We start from the raw sequence: 17,416 nt of genomic DNA on the forward strand, positions 1-17,416 counted from the left end.
TGGTATTAGTGAGACATTGTTTAGGCTGCCAGTGTGTGATCTGGTATTAGTGAGACATGGTGCAGGCTGCCAGTGTGTGATCTGGTATTAGTGAGTCATGGTTAAGGCTGCCAGTGTGTGATCTGGTATTAGTGAGACATGGTGCAGGCTGCCAGTGTGTGATCTGGTATTAGTGAGACATGATGCAGGCTGCCAGTGTTATCTGGTATTAGTGAGACATGGTGCAGGCTGCCAGTGTGTGATCTGGTATTAGTGAGACATGGTGCAGACTGCCAGTGTGTGATCTGGTATTAGTGAGAAATGGTTTAGGTTGTCAGTGTTTCATCTGGTGTTAGTGAGACATGGTGCAGGCTGCCAGTGTGTGATCTGGTATTAGTGAGACATGGTGCAGGCTGCCAGTGTGTCACCTCATATTAGCGAGACATGGTTTAGGCTGCCAGTGTATGATCTGGTATTAGTGAGACATGATGCATGCTTCCAGTGTGTGATTTGGTATTAGCGAGACATGGTGCAGGATGCCAGTGTGTGATCTGGTATTAGCGAGACATGGTGCAGGCTGCCAGTGTGTTATCTGGTATTAGTGAGACATGGTTTAGGCTGCCAGTGTCTGATCTGGTATTAGTGAGACATGGTTTAGTCTGCCAGTGTGTGATCTGGTATTAGTGAGATATGAAGCATGCTTCCAGTGTGTGATCTGGTATTAGCGAGACATGGTGCAGGTTGCCAGTGTGTGAACTGGTATTAGTGAGACATGGTGCAGGCTGCCAGTATGTGATCTGGTATTAGTGAGACATGGTGCAGGTTTTCAGTGTGTGATCTGGTATTAGTGAGACATGGTTTAGGCTGCCAGTGTGTGATCTGGTATTAGTCAGACATGGTTTAGGCTGCCAGTGTGTGATCTGGTATTAGTGAGACATGGTGCAGGCTGCCAGTGTGTGATCTCGTATTAGTTAGACATGGTGCAGGCTGCCAGTGTGTGATCTGGTATTAGTGAGACATGGTTTAGGCTGCCAGTGTGTGATCTCGTATTAGTTACATTTACATTTACATTTTAGTCATTTAGCAGACGCTCTTAACCAGAGCGACTTACAGGAGCAATTAGGGTTAAGTGCCTTGCTCAAGGGCACATTAACGTCATTTAGCAGACGCTCTTAGCCAGAGCGACTCACAAATTGGTGCGTTCACCCTATAGCCAGTGGGATAACCACTTTACAATTTGGGGGGGGGGGGGGGGGGGGGGGGGGTTAGAAGGAATACTTTATCCTATCCCAGGTATTCCTTAAAGAGGTGGGGTTTCAAATGTCTCCGGAAGGTGGTGAGTGACTCCGCTGTCCTGGCGTCGTGAGGGAGCTTGTTCCACCATTGGGGTGCCAGAGCAGCGAACAGTTTTGACTGGGCTGAGCGGGAGCTATGCTTCCGCAGAGGAAGGGGAGCCAGCAGGCCAGAGGTGGATGAACGCAATGTCCTCGTTTGGGTGTAGGGACTGATCAGAGCCTGAAGGTACAGAGGTGCCGTTCCCCTCACTGCTCCATAGGCAAGCACCATGGTCTTGTAGCGGATGCGAGCTTCAACTGGAAGCCAGTGGAGTGTGCGGAGGAGGGGGGTGACGTGAGAGAACTTGGGAAGGTTGAACACCAGACGGGCTGCGGCATTCTGGATGAGTTGTAGGGGTTTAATGGCACAGGCAGGGAGCCCAGCCAACAGCGAGTTGCAGTAGTCCAGACGGGAGATGACAAGTGCCTGGACCAGGACCTGCGCCGCTTCCTGTGTAAGGCAGGGTCGCACTCTCCGAATGTTGTAGAGCATGAACCTGCAGGAGCGGGTCACCGCCTTGATGTTGGCGGAGAACGACAGGGTGTTGTCCAGGGTCACGCCTAGGCTCTTCGCACTCTGGGAGGAGGACACAGCGGAGTTGTCAACCGTGATGGCGAGATCATGGAACGGGCAGTCCTTCCCCGGGAGGAAGAGCAGCTCCGTCTTGCCAGGGTTCAGCTTGAGGTGGTGATCCGTCATCCATACTGATATGTCTGCCAGACATGCAGAGATGCGATTCGCCACCTGGTTATCAGAAGGGGGAAAGGAGAAGATTAGTTGTGTATCATCAGCGTAGCAATGATAGGAAAGGCCATGTGAGGATATGACAGAGCCAAGTGACTTGGTGTATAGGGAGAAAAGGAGAGGGCCCAGAACCGATCCCTGGGGGACACCAGTGGTGAGAGCACGTGGTGCGGAGACAGCTTCCCGCCACGCCACTTGGTAGGAGCGACCGGTCAGGTAGGACGCAATCCAGGAGTGAGCCGCGCCGGAGATGCCCATCTCGGAGAGGGTGGAGAGGAGGATCTGATGGTTCACAGTATCAAAGGCAGCAGACAGGTCTAGAAGGACAAGAGCAGAGGAGAGAGAGTTAGCTTTAGCAGTGCGGAGAGTCTCCGTGACACAGAGAAGAGCAGTCTCAGTTGAATGACCAGTCCTGAAACCTGATTGGTTTGGATCAAGAAGGTCATTCTGAGAGAGATAGCAGGAGAGTTGGCTAAAGACGGCACGCTCAATAGTTTTGGAAAGAAAAGAAAGAAGGGATACTGGTCTGTAGTTGTTGACATCAGTGGGGTCGAGTGTTGGTTTTTTGAGAAGGGGAGTAACTCTCGCTCTCTTGAAGACGGAAGGGACATGGCCAGCGGTCAAGGATGAGTTGATCAGCGAGGTGAGGTAGGGGAGAAGGTCACCGGAGATGGTCTGGAGAAGGGAGGAGGGGATGGGGTCAAGCGGGCAGGTTGTTGGGCGGCCTGCAGTCACAAGTCGCAGGATTTTATCTGGAGAGAGAGGGGAGAAAGAAGTCAAAGCATAGGGTAGGGCAGTGTGAGCAGGACCAGCAGTGTCATTAGACTTAACAAACGAGGATCGGATGTCGTCAACCTTCTTTTCAAAGTGGTTGACGAAGTCATCCACAGAGAGAGAGGGGGGGGGGGGGTTCAGGAGGGAGGAAAATGTGGCAAAGAGCTTCCTAGGGTTAGAGGCAGATGCTTGGAATTTAGAGTGGTAGAAGGTGGCCTTAGCAGCAGAAACAGATGAAGAAAATGTAGAGAGGAGGGAGTGAAAAGATGCCAGGTCGGCAGGGAGTTTAGTTTTCTTCCATTTCCGCTCCGCTGCCCGGAGCTCTGTTCTGTGAGCTCGCAATGAGTCATCAAGCCACGGAGCTGGAGGGGAGGACCGAGCCGGCCGGGAGGATAGGGGACACAGAGAGTCAAAGGATGCAGAAAGGGAGGAGAGGAGGGTTGAGGAGGCAGAATCAGGAGATTGGAGGGAGAAGGATTGAGCAGAGGGAAGAGATGATAGGATGGAGGAGGAGAGAGTAGTGGGAGAGAGAGAGCGAAGGTTGCGGCGGCGCATTACCATCTGTGTAGGGGCAGAGTGAGTAGTGTGGGAGGAGAGTGAGAGAGAAAAGGAAACAAAGTAGTGGTCGGAGACTTGGAGGGGAGTTGCAGTGAGATTAGTAGAGGAGCAGCATCTAGTGAAGATGAGGTCAAGCGTATTGCCTGCCTTGTGAGTAGGGGGGGACGGTGAGAGGGTGAGGTCAAAAGAGGAGAGGAGTGGAAAGAAGGAGGCAGAGAGAAATGAGTCAAATGTGGACATAGGGAGGTTGAAATCCCCCAAAACTGTGAGGGGTGAGCCATCCTCAGGGAAGGAACTTATCAAGGCGTCAAGCTCATTGATGAAATGTGGCAAAGAGCTTCCTAGGGTTAGAGGCAGATGCTTGGAATTTAGAGTGGTAGAAGGTGGCCTTAGCAGCAGAAACAGATGAAGAAAATGTAGAGAGGAGGGAGTGAAAAGATGCCAGGTCGGCAGGGAGTTTAGTTTTCTTCCATTTCCGCTCCGCTGCCCGGAGCTCTGTTCTGTGAGCTCGCAATGAGTCATCAAGCCACGGAGCTGGAGGGGAGGACCGAGCCGGCCGGGAGGATAGGGGACACAGAGAGTCAAAGGATGCAGAAAGGGAGGAGAGGAGGGTTGAGGAGGCAGAATCAGGAGATTGGAGGGAGAAGGATTGAGCAGAGGGAAGAGATGATAGGATGGAGGAGGAGAGAGTAGTGGGAGAGAGAGAGCGAAGGTTGCGGCGGCGCATTACCATCTGTGTAGGGGCAGAGTGAGTAGTGTGGGAGGAGAGTGAGAGAGAAAAGGAAACAAAGTAGTGGTCGGAGACTTGGAGGGGAGTTGCAGTGAGATTAGTAGAGGAGCAGCATCTAGTGAAGATGAGGTCAAGCGTATTGCCTGCCTTGTGAGTAGGGGGGGACGGTGAGAGGGTGAGGTCAAAAGAGGAGAGGAGTGGAAAGAAGGAGGCAGAGAGAAATGAGTCAAATGTGGACATAGGGAGGTTGAAATCCCCCAAAACTGTGAGGGGTGAGCCATCCTCAGGGAAGGAACTTATCAAGGCGTCAAGCTCATTGATGAACTCTCCAAGGGAACCTGGAGGGCGATAGATGACAAGGATATTAAGCTTAAATGGGCTAGTGACTGTGACAGCATGGAATTCAAATGAGGAGATAGACAGATGGGTTAGGGGAAAAATTGAGAATGTCCACTTGGGAGAGATGAGGATTCCTGTACCACCACCCCTCTGACCAGATGCTCTCGGGGTATGCGAGAACACATGGTCAGACGAGGAGAGAGCAGTAGGAGTAGCGGTGTTTTCAGTGGTGGAGGCTGCCAGTGTGTGATATGGTATTAGTGAGACATGGTTTAGGCTGCCAGTGTGTGATCTGGTATTAGTGAGACATGGTTTAGGCTGCCAGTGTGTGATCTGGTATTAGTGAGACATGGTGCAGGCTGCCAGTGTCTGATCTGGTATAAGTGAGACATGGTGCAAGCTCCTAGTGTGTGATCTGGTATTAGTGAGACATGGTGAAGGCTGCCAGTGTGTGATCTGGTATTAGTTAGACATGGTTTAGGCTGCCAGTGTGTGATCTGGTATTAGTGAGACATGGTGCAGGCTGCCAGTGTCTGATCTGGTATAAGTGAGACATGTTGCAAGCTGCCAGTGTGTGATCTGGTATTAGTGAGACATGGTTTAAGCTGCCAGTGTGTGATCTGGTATTAGTGAGACATGGTGCAGGCTGCCAGTGTGTGATCTGGTATTAGTGAGATATGGTTTAGTCTGCCAGTGTGGGAACCAGTGTGTTAGCGAGACATGGTGAAGGCTGCCAGTGTGTGATCTGGTATTAGTGAGACATGGTTTAGGCTGCCAGTCTGTGATCTGGTATTAGTGAGACATGGTGCAGAACACCAGTGTGTGATCTGGTATTAGTGAGACATGGTTTAGGCTGCCAGTATGTGATCTGGTATTAGTGAGACATGGTGCAGGCTGCCAGTGTATGATCTTGTATTAGTGAGACATGGTGCAGGCTGCCAGTGTGTGATCTGGTATTAGTGAGACATAGTTTAGGCTGCCAGTGTCTGATCTGGTATTAGTGAGACATGGTGCAGGCTGCCAGTGTGTGATCTGGTATTAGTGAGACATGGTGCAGGCTGCCAGTGTGTCACCTCATATTAGCGAGACATGGTTTAGGCTGCCAGTGTGGGAACCAGTGTGTTAGCGAGACATGGTGAAGGCTGCCAGTGTGTGATCTGGTATTAGTGAGACATGGTTTAGGCTGCCAGTGTGTGATCTGATATTAGCGAGACATGGTGCAGAACACCAGTGTGTGATCTGGTATTAGTGAGACATGGTTTAGGCTGCCAGTGTGTGATCTGGTATTAGTGAGACATGGTGCAGGCTGCCAGTGTGTGATCTGGTATTAGTGAGTCATGGTTAAGGCTGCCAGTGTGTGATCTGGTATTAGTGAGACATGGTGCAGGCTATCAGTGTGTGATCTGGTATTAGTGAGGCATGGTTTAGGCTGCCAGTGTGTGATCTGGTATTAGTGAGACATGGTGCAGGCTGCCAGTATGTGATCTGATATTAGTGAGACATGATGCAGGCTGCCAGTGTGTGATCTGGTATTAGTGAGACATGGTGCAGGCTGCCAGTGTGTGATCTGGTATTAGTGAGACATAGTTTAGGCTGCCAGTGTCTGATCTGGTATTAGTGACACATGGTGCAGGCTGCCAGTGTCTGATCTGGTATTAGTGAGACATGATGCAGGCTGCCAGTGTTATCTGGTATTAGTGAGACATGGTGCAGGCTGCCAGTGTGTGATCTGGTATTAGTGAGACATGGTGCAGACTGCCAGTGTGTGATCTGGTATTAGTGAGAAATGGTTTAGGTTGTCAGTGTTTCATCTGGTATTAGTGAGACATGGTGCAGGCTGCCAGTGTGTGATCTGGTATTAGTGAGACATGGTGGAGGCTGCCAGTGTGTGATCTGGTATTAGTGAGAAATGGTTTAGGTTGTCAGTGTGTCATCTGGTTTTAGTGAGACATGGTGCAGGCTGACAGTGTGTGATCTGGTATTAGTGAGAAATGGTTTAGGTTGTCAGTGTGTCATCTGGTATTAGTGAGACATGGTGCAGGATGCCAGTGTGTGATCTGGTATTAGCGAGACATGGTGCAGGCTGCCAGTGTGTTATCTGGTATTAGTGAGACATGGTTGAGTCTACCAGTGTGTGATCTGGTATTAGCGAGACATGGTTTAAGCTGCCAGTGTGTGATCTGGTATTAGTGAGACATGGTGCAGAATGCCAGTGTGTGATCTGGTATTAGTGAGATATGGTTTATGCTACCAGTGTGTTATCTGGTATTAGTGAGACATGGTGCAGGCTGCCAGTATGTGATCTGGTATTAGCGAGACATGGTTCAGGCTGCCAGTGTGTGATCTGGTATTAGTGAGACATGGTGCAGGCTGCCAGTGTATGATCTGGTATTAGTGAGGCATGGTTTAGGCTGCCAGTGTGTGATCTGGTATTAGTGAGGCATGGTTTAGGCTGCCAGTGTGTGATATGGTATTAGTGAGACATGGTGCAGGCTGCCAGTATGTGATCTGGTATTAGTCAGACATGGTTTAGGCTGCCAGTGTGTGATCTGGTATTAGTGAGACATGGTGCAGGCTGCCAGTGTGTCACCTCATATTAGCGAGACATAGTTTAGGCTGCCAGTGTCTGATCTGGTATTAGCGAGACATGGTGCAGGCTGCCAGTGTGTGATCTGGTATTAGTGAGACATGGTTTAGGCTGCCAGTGTGTGATCTGGTATTAGTGAGATATGGTTTACGCTGCCAGTGTGTGATCTGGTATTAGTGAGATATGGTTTAGGCTGCCAGTGTATGATCTGGTATTAGTGAGACATGGTGCAGGCTGCCAGTGTGTGATCTGGTATTAGTGAGACATGGTTTAGGCTGCCAGTGTGAGATCTGGTATTAGTGAGACATGGTGCAGAACACTCGTGTTTGATCTGGAATTAGTGAGACATGGTTTAGGCTGCCAGTGTGTGATCTTGTATTAGTGAGACATGGTTTAGGCTGCCAGTGTGTGATCTGGTATTAGTGAGATATGGTTTACGCTGCCAGTGTGTGATCTGGTATTAGTGAGATATGGTTTAGGCTGCCAGTGTATGATCTGGTATTAGTGAGACATGGTGCAGGCTGCCAGTGTGTGATCTGGTATTAGTGAGACATGGTTTAGGCTGCCAGTGTGAGATCTGGTATTAGTGAGACATGGTGCAGAACACTCGTGTTTGATCTGGAATTAGTGAGACATGGTTTAGGCTGCCAGTGTGTGATCTTGTATTAGTGAGACATGGTGAAGGCTGCCAGTGTATGATCTGGTATTAGTTAGACATGGTTTAGGCTTGTCACGATCGTCTAAGGAGGAGGACCAAGGCGCAGCGTTGAATGTGAACATATTTATTTAATTTGATGATCACACGATCAAAACAACAAAAGGACGACGTGATAGTCAATGGTCATACACAAACCAAAATACGAACAAGAAACCACCAACACAAAGTGAAAGACAGACAGTTAAATATGGCTCCCAATCAGAGACAACCAGCACACTCGTTGCCTCTGATTGGGAGTCACTCAGGCCAACATAGAAATACAACATATAGACTATCCACACCCTGGCTCAACATATAGAGTCCCAGAGCCAGGGTGTGACAAGGCTGCCAGTGTGTGATCTGGTATTAGTGAGACATGGTGCAGGCTGCCAGTGTGTGATCTGGTATTAGTTAGACATGGTTTAGGCTGCCAGTGTGTGATCTGGTATTAGTGAGACATGGTGCAGGCTGCCAGTGTGTGATCTGGTATTAGTGAGACATGGTGCAGGCTGCCAGTGTGTGATCTGGTATTAGTGAGACATGGTTTAGGCTGCCAGTGTGTGATCTGTTATTAGTGAGACATGGTTTAAGCTGCCAGTGTCTGATCTGGTATTAGTGAGACATGGTGCAGGCTGCCAGTGTGTCACCTCATATTAGCGAGACATGGTTTAGGTTGCCAGTGTTGGAACCAGTGTGTTAGCGAGACATGGTTAAGGTTGCCAGTGTGTGATCTGGTATTAGTGAGACATGATGCATGCTTCTAGTGTGTAATCTGGTATTAGTGAGACATGGTGCAGGCTGCCAGTTTGTTATCTGGTATTAGTGAGACATGGTTTAGGCTGCCAGTGTGTGATCTGGTATTAGTTAGACATGGTTTAGGCTGCCAGTGTGTGATCTGGTATTAGTTAGACAATGGTGCAGGCTGCCAGTGTCTGATCTGGTATAAGTGAGACATGGTGAAGGCTGCCAGTGTGTGATCTGGTATTAGTTAGACATGGTTTAGGCTGCCAGTGTGTGATCTGGTATTAGTGAGACATGGTGCAGATTGCCAGTGTGTCATCTGGTATAAGTGAGACATGGTGCAAGCTTCCAGTGTGTGATCTGGTATTAGTGAGACATGATGCATGCTTCCAGTGTGTGATTTGGTATTAGCGAGACATGGTGCAGGATGCCAGTGTGTGATCTGGTATTAGCGAGACATGGTGCAGGCTGCCAGTGTGTCACCTCATATTAGCGAGACATAGTTTAGGCTGCCAGTGTGTGATCTGGTATTAGCGAGACATGGTGCAGGCTGCCAGTGTGTGATCTGGTATTAGTGAGACATGGTTTAGGCTGCCAGTGTGTGATCTGGTATTAGTGAGATATGGTTTAGGCTGCCAGTGTGTGATCTGGTATTAGTGAGATATGGTTTAGGCTGCCAGTGTGTGATCTGGTATTAGTGAGACATGGTGCAGGCTGCCAGTGTGTGATCTGGTATTAGTGAGACATGGTTTAGGCTGCCAGTGTGAGATCTGGTATTAGTGAGACATGGTGCAGAACACTAGTGTTTGATCTGGAATTAGTGAGACATGGTTTAGGCTGCCAGTGTGTGATCTTGTATTAGTGAGACATGGTGAAGGCTGCCAGTGTATGATCTGGTATTAGTTAGACATGGTTTAGGCTGCCAGTGTGTGATCTGGTATTAGTGAGACATGGTGCAGGCTGCCAGTGTCTGATCTGGTATAAGTGAGACATGGTGCAAGCTGCCAGTGTGTGATCTGGTATTAGTGAGACATGGTGCAGGCTGCCAGTGTATGATCTGGTATTAGTGAGACATGGTTTAGGCTGCCAGTGTGTGATCTGGTATTAGTGAGACATGGTTTAAGCTGCCAGTGTGTGATCTGGTATTAGTGAGACATGGTGCAGGCTGCCAGTGTGTCACCTTATATTAGCGAGACATGGTTTAGGTTGCCAGTGTGGGAACCAGTGTGTTAGCGAGACATGGTTAAGGTTGCCAGTGTGTGATCTGGTATTAGTGAGACATGGTTTAGGCTGCCAGTGTGTGATCTGGTATTAGTGAGACATGGTTTAGGCTGCCAGTGTGTGATCTGGTATTAGTGAGACATGGTGCAGGCTGCCAGTGTCGGATCTGGTATAAGTGAGACATGGTGCAAGCTCCTAGTGTGTGATCTGGTATTAGTGAGACATGGTGAAGGCTGCCAGTGTGTGATCTGGTATTAGTTAGACATGGTTTAGGCTGCCAGTGTGTGATCTGGTATTAGTGAGACATGGTGCAGGCTGCCAGTGTCTGATCTGGTATAAGTGAGACATGTTGCAAGCTGCCAGTGTGTGATCTGGTATTAGTGAGACATGGTTTAAGCTGCCAGTGTGTGATCTGGTATTAGTGAGACATGGTGCAGGCTGCCAGTGTGTGATCTGGTATTAGTGAGATATGGTTTAGTCTGCCAGTGTGGGAAACAGTGTGTTAGCGAGACATGGTGAAGGCTGCCAGTGTGTGATCTGGTATTAGTGAGACATGGTTTAGGCTGCCAGTGTGTGATCTGGTATTAGTGAGACATGGTGCAGAACACCAGTGTGTGATCTGGTATTAGTGAGACATGGTTTAGGCTGCCAGTATGTGATCTGGTATTAGCAAGACATGGTGCAGGCTGCCAGTGTGTGATCTGGTATTAGTGAGACATGGTGCAGGCTGCCAGTGTGTGATCTGGTATTAGTGAGAAATGGTTTAGGTTGTCAGTGTGTCATCTGGTATTAGTGAGACATGGTGCAGGCTGCCAGTGTGTGATCTGGTATTAGTGAGACATGATGCAGGCTGCCAGTGTGATCTGGTATTAGTGAGACATGGTGCAGGCTGCCAGTGTGTGATCTGGTATTAGTGAGACATGGTGCAGGCTGCCAGTGTGTGATCTGGTATTAGTGAGACATGATGCAGGCTGCCAGTAAGATCTGGTATTAGTGAGACATGGTGCAGGCTGCCAGTGTGTGATCTGGTATTAGCGAGACATGGTGCAGGCTGCCAGTGTGTGATCTGGTATTAGTGAGACATGGTTTAGGCTGCCAGTGTGTGATCTGGTATTAGTGAGACATGGTGCAGAACACCAGTGTGTGATCTGGTATTAGTGAGACATGGTTTAGGCTGCCAGTGTGTGATCTGGTATTAGTGAGTGTCACGCTCGTCGAACAGAGAGGACCAAGGCGCAGCGTTGCGGGTGAACATATTTATATTTATTAACTAGATCACACGATCAAAACAATGAACGAAACGTGAAGTCCTTCGATACACAAACCAAAAGGAACAAGAAACCACAACACAAAGTGAAAAGACCGATAGTTAAATATGGCTCCCAATCAGAGACAACCAGCTGACACTCGTTGCCTCTGATTGGGAGTCACTCAGGCCAACATAGATATACAAAACATAGACTTACACACCCTGGCTCAACATAACATAGTCCCCAGAGCCAGGGCGTGACAGTACCCCCCCCCAAAGGCGCGGACTCCGGCCGCGCCAAACAACCACAACAGGGGAGGGACCGGGTGGGCACTCCGCCTCGGCGGCGGATCCGGCTCCGGACATGACCCAGGCACGGGTTGTGCTGGACTGACGACGCACACCCCTGGCTTGATGCGTGGAGGAGGAACGGGCCGGACCGGGCTGACGAAGCGCACCCCTGTCTTGGTGCGGGGAGCAGGAATGAGCCGGACCGGGCTGACGACGCGCACCACTGACCCGGTGCGGGGAGCTTGGACGGGTCGGACCGGGCTGGCGACGCGCACCACAGACTTGGTGCGGAGAGCAGGAACGGGCCGGACAGGGCTGACGAAACGCACCATAGACTTGGTGCGGAGAGCAGGCACGGGCCGTGCCGGACTGACGACGCACACCACTGGCTTGGTGCGGGAAGCTTGGATGGGCCGGACTGGGCTGGCGACGCGCACCACAGACTTGGTGCGGAGAGCAGGAACGGGCCGTGCCGGACTGACGACGCACACCACTGGCTTGGTGCGGGAAGCTTGGATGGGCCGGACTGGGCTGGCGACGCGCACCACAGACTTGGTGCGGAGAGCAGGAACGGGCCGTGCCGGACTGACGACGCACACCACTGGCCTGGTGCGGGAAACTTGGATGGGCCGGACTGGGCTGGCGACGCGCACCACAGACTCGGTGCGGAGCGCAGGAACGGGCCGGGCTGGGCTGTCGACGCACACCGTAGGTTTGGTGCGGGGAGCAGGAATAGACCGGACCGTACTGGGGACACACACCACTGGCTCTACACCGGGATCTGGAACGGGCCGGACCGGACTGGCAACACACGCCAGTACCTCTCGCCGTGCCTCTACACCTTCCATCCCCTCTTCTACCAGTGGCCCCCGTAACCTGGCGGCCTCCTCTGCAACCCCGCTGGACCGCTCCATAGCGGCCTCCTGCTGCCCCGACGTCGTGAGCCCCCCCCTAAAAAATTTCTGGGGGTCTCTCCTCCCCGTGGGCCAGGCCTCCATCATTCTCGCCCACCTCTCGCTCCTCTGTCTCCAACCCTCGTCACTCAGCTCCTCAATGGGCTTGACCCAGTCGAAGCTGCCACGGAGATCTATTAGCGATGGCTCCTGGACACGCTGCTTGGTCTGGTCTTGGTGGTTTCTTCTGTCACGCTCGTCGAACAGAGAGGACCAAGGCGCAGCGTTGCGGGTGAACATATTTATATTTATTAACTAGATCACACGATCAAAACAATGAACGAAACGTGAAGTCCTTCGATACACAAACCAAAAGGAACAAGAAACCACAACACAAAGTGAAAAGACCGATAGTTAAATATGGCTCCCAATCAGAGACAACCAGCTGACACTCGTTGCCTCTGATTGGGAGTCACTCAGGCCAACATAGATATACAAAACATAGACTTACACACCCTGGCTCAACATAACATAGTCCCCAGAGCCAGGGCGTGACAGTGAGACATGGTGCAGGCTGCCAGTGTGTGATCTGGTATTAGTGAGTCATGGTGCAGGCTGCCAGTGTGTGATCTGGTATTAGTGAGACATGGTGCAGGCAGCCAGTGTGTGATCTGGTATTAGTGAGGCATGGTTTAGGCTGCCAGTGTGTGATCTGGTATTAGTGAGACATGGTGCAGGCTGCCAGTATGTGATCTGGTATTAGTGAGACATGATGCAGGCTGCCAGTGTGTGATCTGGTATTAGTGAGACATGGTGCAGGCTGCCAGTGTGTGATCTGGTATTAGTGAGACATAGTTTAGGCTGCCAGTGTCTGATCTGGTATTAGTGAGACATGGTGCAGGCTGCCAGTGTGTGATCTGGTATTAGTGAGACATGATGCAGGCTGCCAGTGTTATCTGGTATTAGTGAGACATGGTGCAGGCTGCCAGTGTGTGATCTGGTATTAGTGAGACATGGTGCAGACTGCCAGTGTGTGATCTGGTATTAGTGAGAAATGGTTTAGGTTGTCAGTGTGTCATCTGGTATTAGTGAGACATGGTGCAGTCTGCCAGTGTGTGATCTGGTATTAGTGAGACATGGTGGAGGCTGCCAGTGTGTGATCTGGTATTAGTGAGAAATGGTTTAGGTTGTCAGTGTGTCATCTGGTATTAGTGAGACATGGTGCAGGCTACCAGTGTGTGATCTGGTATTAGTGAGACATGGTGCAGGCTGCCAGTGTGTGATCTGGTATTAGTGAGACATGGTGCAGGCTGCCAGTGTGTCATCTGGTATTAGTGAGACATGGTGCAGTCTGCCAGTGTGTGATCTGGTATTAGTGAGACATGGTGGAGGCTGCCAGTGTGTGATCTGGTATTAGTGAGAAATGGTTTAGGTTGCCAGTGTGTCATCTGGTATTAGTGAGACATGATGCAGGCTGCCAGTGTGTGATCTGGTATTAGTGAGAAATGGTTTAGGCTGCCAGTGTGTCATCTGGTATTAGTGAGACATGGTGCAGGCTGCCAGTGTGTGATCTGGTATTAGTGAGAAATGGTTTAGGCTGCCAGTGTGTCATCTGGTATTAGTGAGACATGGTTTAGGCTGCCAGTGTGTGATCTGGTATTAGTGAGACATGGTGCAGGCTGCCAGTGTGTCATCTGGTATTAGTGAGACATGGTGCAGGCTGCCAGTGTGTCATCTGGTATTAGTGAGACATGGTGCAGGCTGCCAGTGTGTCATCTGGTATTAGTGAGACATGGTGCAGGCTGCCAGTGTGTGATCTGGTATTAGTGAGACATGGTTTAGGCTACCAGTGTGTGATCTGGTATTAGTGAGACATGGTGCAGGCTGCCTGTGTGTTTTCTGACAGTAAGGCTCTAGAGAGGACAGCTCATACAACTGGGTCTCTCTGTCTCTGTAACACAGGGCACACCGGCAGGAACGTTGTCCCTGTGTGCATTCCAAATGGCACGCTATTCCCTGGGCCTAGTGCACTTCTTTTGAACAGGGCCCATGGTCAAAAGTACTACACTATATAGGGAATAGGGTGCCATTTGGGACGCACACTCTAACTGGTACCATGGGAATAACAGGTCACGCCTCTGTTCAACTGAGACTCAGCGATATGGGACGTGACCACGAGCAGCGGTCGAACACAGATGTTGTCAAGAGAGTGCATAGCAACAGGATGCACTAACACAAGACACTAAAAGCAAGTAATTTGTACAAAAGTAATTCTCTAGTTACTTTTCAGCTAAGCCTACATTCTGAAACATACAATACAGTTCTTACCCTGTTCCGATGATAAGTTTGTTGTACTGTGGCATGGCGATAAAATCAGTTGCCCATTTTGTTTTTCTGCTCACAGGTCTTTCATACTGCAATCAAAGCAAGTCATTTAATTTAATTCATGCAAAATTCTAAACACATTTCCCAACTATAACAGCTACATGCTCCTCTGAGAAGTGTGTGATCCTATATCAAAAAGGACAAGTCTACATCCTCACACTTCAAAACTACTCACTGAGTCACTGAGTCACTGCCACACACACACACACACACACACTTACATTTTAGTCATTTAGCAGACGCTCTTATCCAGAGCGACTTACAGTTAGTGAATACATATTTTTTTTATACTGGCCCCCCGTGGGAATAGAACCCACAACCCTGGCGTTGCAAACGCCATGCTCTATCAACTGAGCTACATCCCTGCCGGCCATTCCCTCCCCTACCCTGGACAACGCTGGGCCAATTGTGCGCCGCCCATGAGTCTCCCGGTCGCGGCCGGCTGCGACAGAGCCTGGATTCGAACCAAGATCTCTAGTGGCACAGTTAGCACTATGATGCACTGCGATGCAGTGCCTTAGACCACTGCGACACACACACACACACACACACACACACACACACACACACACACACACACACACACACACACACACACACACACACACACACACACACACACACACACACACACACACACACACACACACACACACACACACACACACACACACACACACACACACACACACACACACACACACACACACACACACACACACACACACACACACACACACACACACACACACACACACACACACACACACACACACACACACACACACACACACACACACACACACACACACACACACACACACACACACACACACACACACACACACACACACACACACACACACACACACACACACACACACACACACACACACACACACACACACACACACACACACACACACACACACACACACACACACACACACACACACACACACACACACACACACACACACACACACACACACACACACACACACACACACACACACACACACACACACACACACACACACACACACACACACACACACACACACACACACACACACACACACACACACACACACACACACACACACACACACACACACACACACACACACACACACACACACACACACACACACACACACACACACACACACACACACACACACACACACACACACACACACACACACACACACACACACACACACACACACACACACACACACACACACACACACACACACACACACACACACACACACACACACACACACACACACACACACACACACACACACACACACACACACACACACACACACACACACACACACACACACACACACACACACACACACACACACACACACACACACACACACACACACACACACACACACACACACACACACACACACACACACACACACACACACACACACACACACACACACACACACACACACACACACACACACACACACACACACACACACACACACACACACACACACACACACACACACACACACACACACACACACACACACACACACACACACACACACACACACACACACACACACACACACACACACACACACACACACACACACACACACACACACACACACACACACACACACACACACACACACACACACACACACACACACACACACACACACACACACACACACACACACACACACACACACACACACACACACACACACACACACACACACACACACACACACACACACACACACACACACACACACACACACACACACACACACACACACACACACACACACACACACACACACACACACACACACACACACACACACACACACACACACACACACACACACACACACACACACACACACACACACACACACACACACACACACACACACACACACACACACACACACACACACACACACACACACACACACACACACACACACACACACACACACACACACACACACACACACACACACACACACACACACACACACACACACACACACACACACACACACACACACACACACACACACACACACACACACACACACACACACACACACACACACACACACACACACACACACACACACACACACACACACACACACACACACACACACACACACACACACACACACACACACACACACACACACACACACACACACACACACACACACACACACACACACACACACACACACACACACACACACACACACACACACACACACACACACACACACACACACACACACACACACACACACACACACACACACACACACACACACACACACACACACACACACACACACACACACACACACACACACACACACACACACACACACACACACACACACACACACACACACACACACACACACACACACACACACACACACACACACACACACACACACACACACACACACACACACACACACACACACACACACACACACACACACACACACACACACACACACACACACACACACACACACACACACACACACACACACACACACACACACACACACACACACACACACACACACACACACACACACACACACACACACACACACACACACACACACACACACACACACACACACACACACACACACACACACACACACACACCCTCTTCAGGTTGAGCTCCAGCAGTAGACGGACGGTGGCGATGGTGCCATCGGGGGTGTAGTGGACACGCAGAACGGGCTCTCCATGTCACAGTGCCCTGACCGTGACGGGCAGGAAAACGCCACCTGTTTCTCACACCACACTCACTCCTCCTTCTCTGTGTAACTCATCCTGC

General features: G+C 50.2%; 1 pseudogene across 1 annotated transcript in view; it reads right to left on the reverse strand.

Moving 5' to 3' along the window:
* The window catches only part of LOC311105710 (angio-associated migratory cell protein-like), an 80,558-nt pseudogene that overhangs the window by 50,124 nt on the left and 13,018 nt on the right, over nucleotides 1–17,416 (reverse strand). The window contains exons 4-5 of the transcript in view: nucleotides 14,467–14,552; nucleotides 14,043–14,089 (exon numbers count right to left, since the gene is read on the reverse strand). The product of the transcript in view is annotated as an angio-associated migratory cell protein-like (transcript). The remainder of the gene's footprint in view (nucleotides 1–14,042; nucleotides 14,090–14,466; nucleotides 14,553–17,416) is intronic.

Source organism: Coregonus lavaretus (genome assembly GCF_964263955.1).
Source record: "Coregonus lavaretus genome assembly, chromosome: 30".
NCBI classification, from domain to species: Eukaryota; Metazoa; Chordata; class Actinopteri; order Salmoniformes; family Salmonidae; genus Coregonus; species Coregonus lavaretus.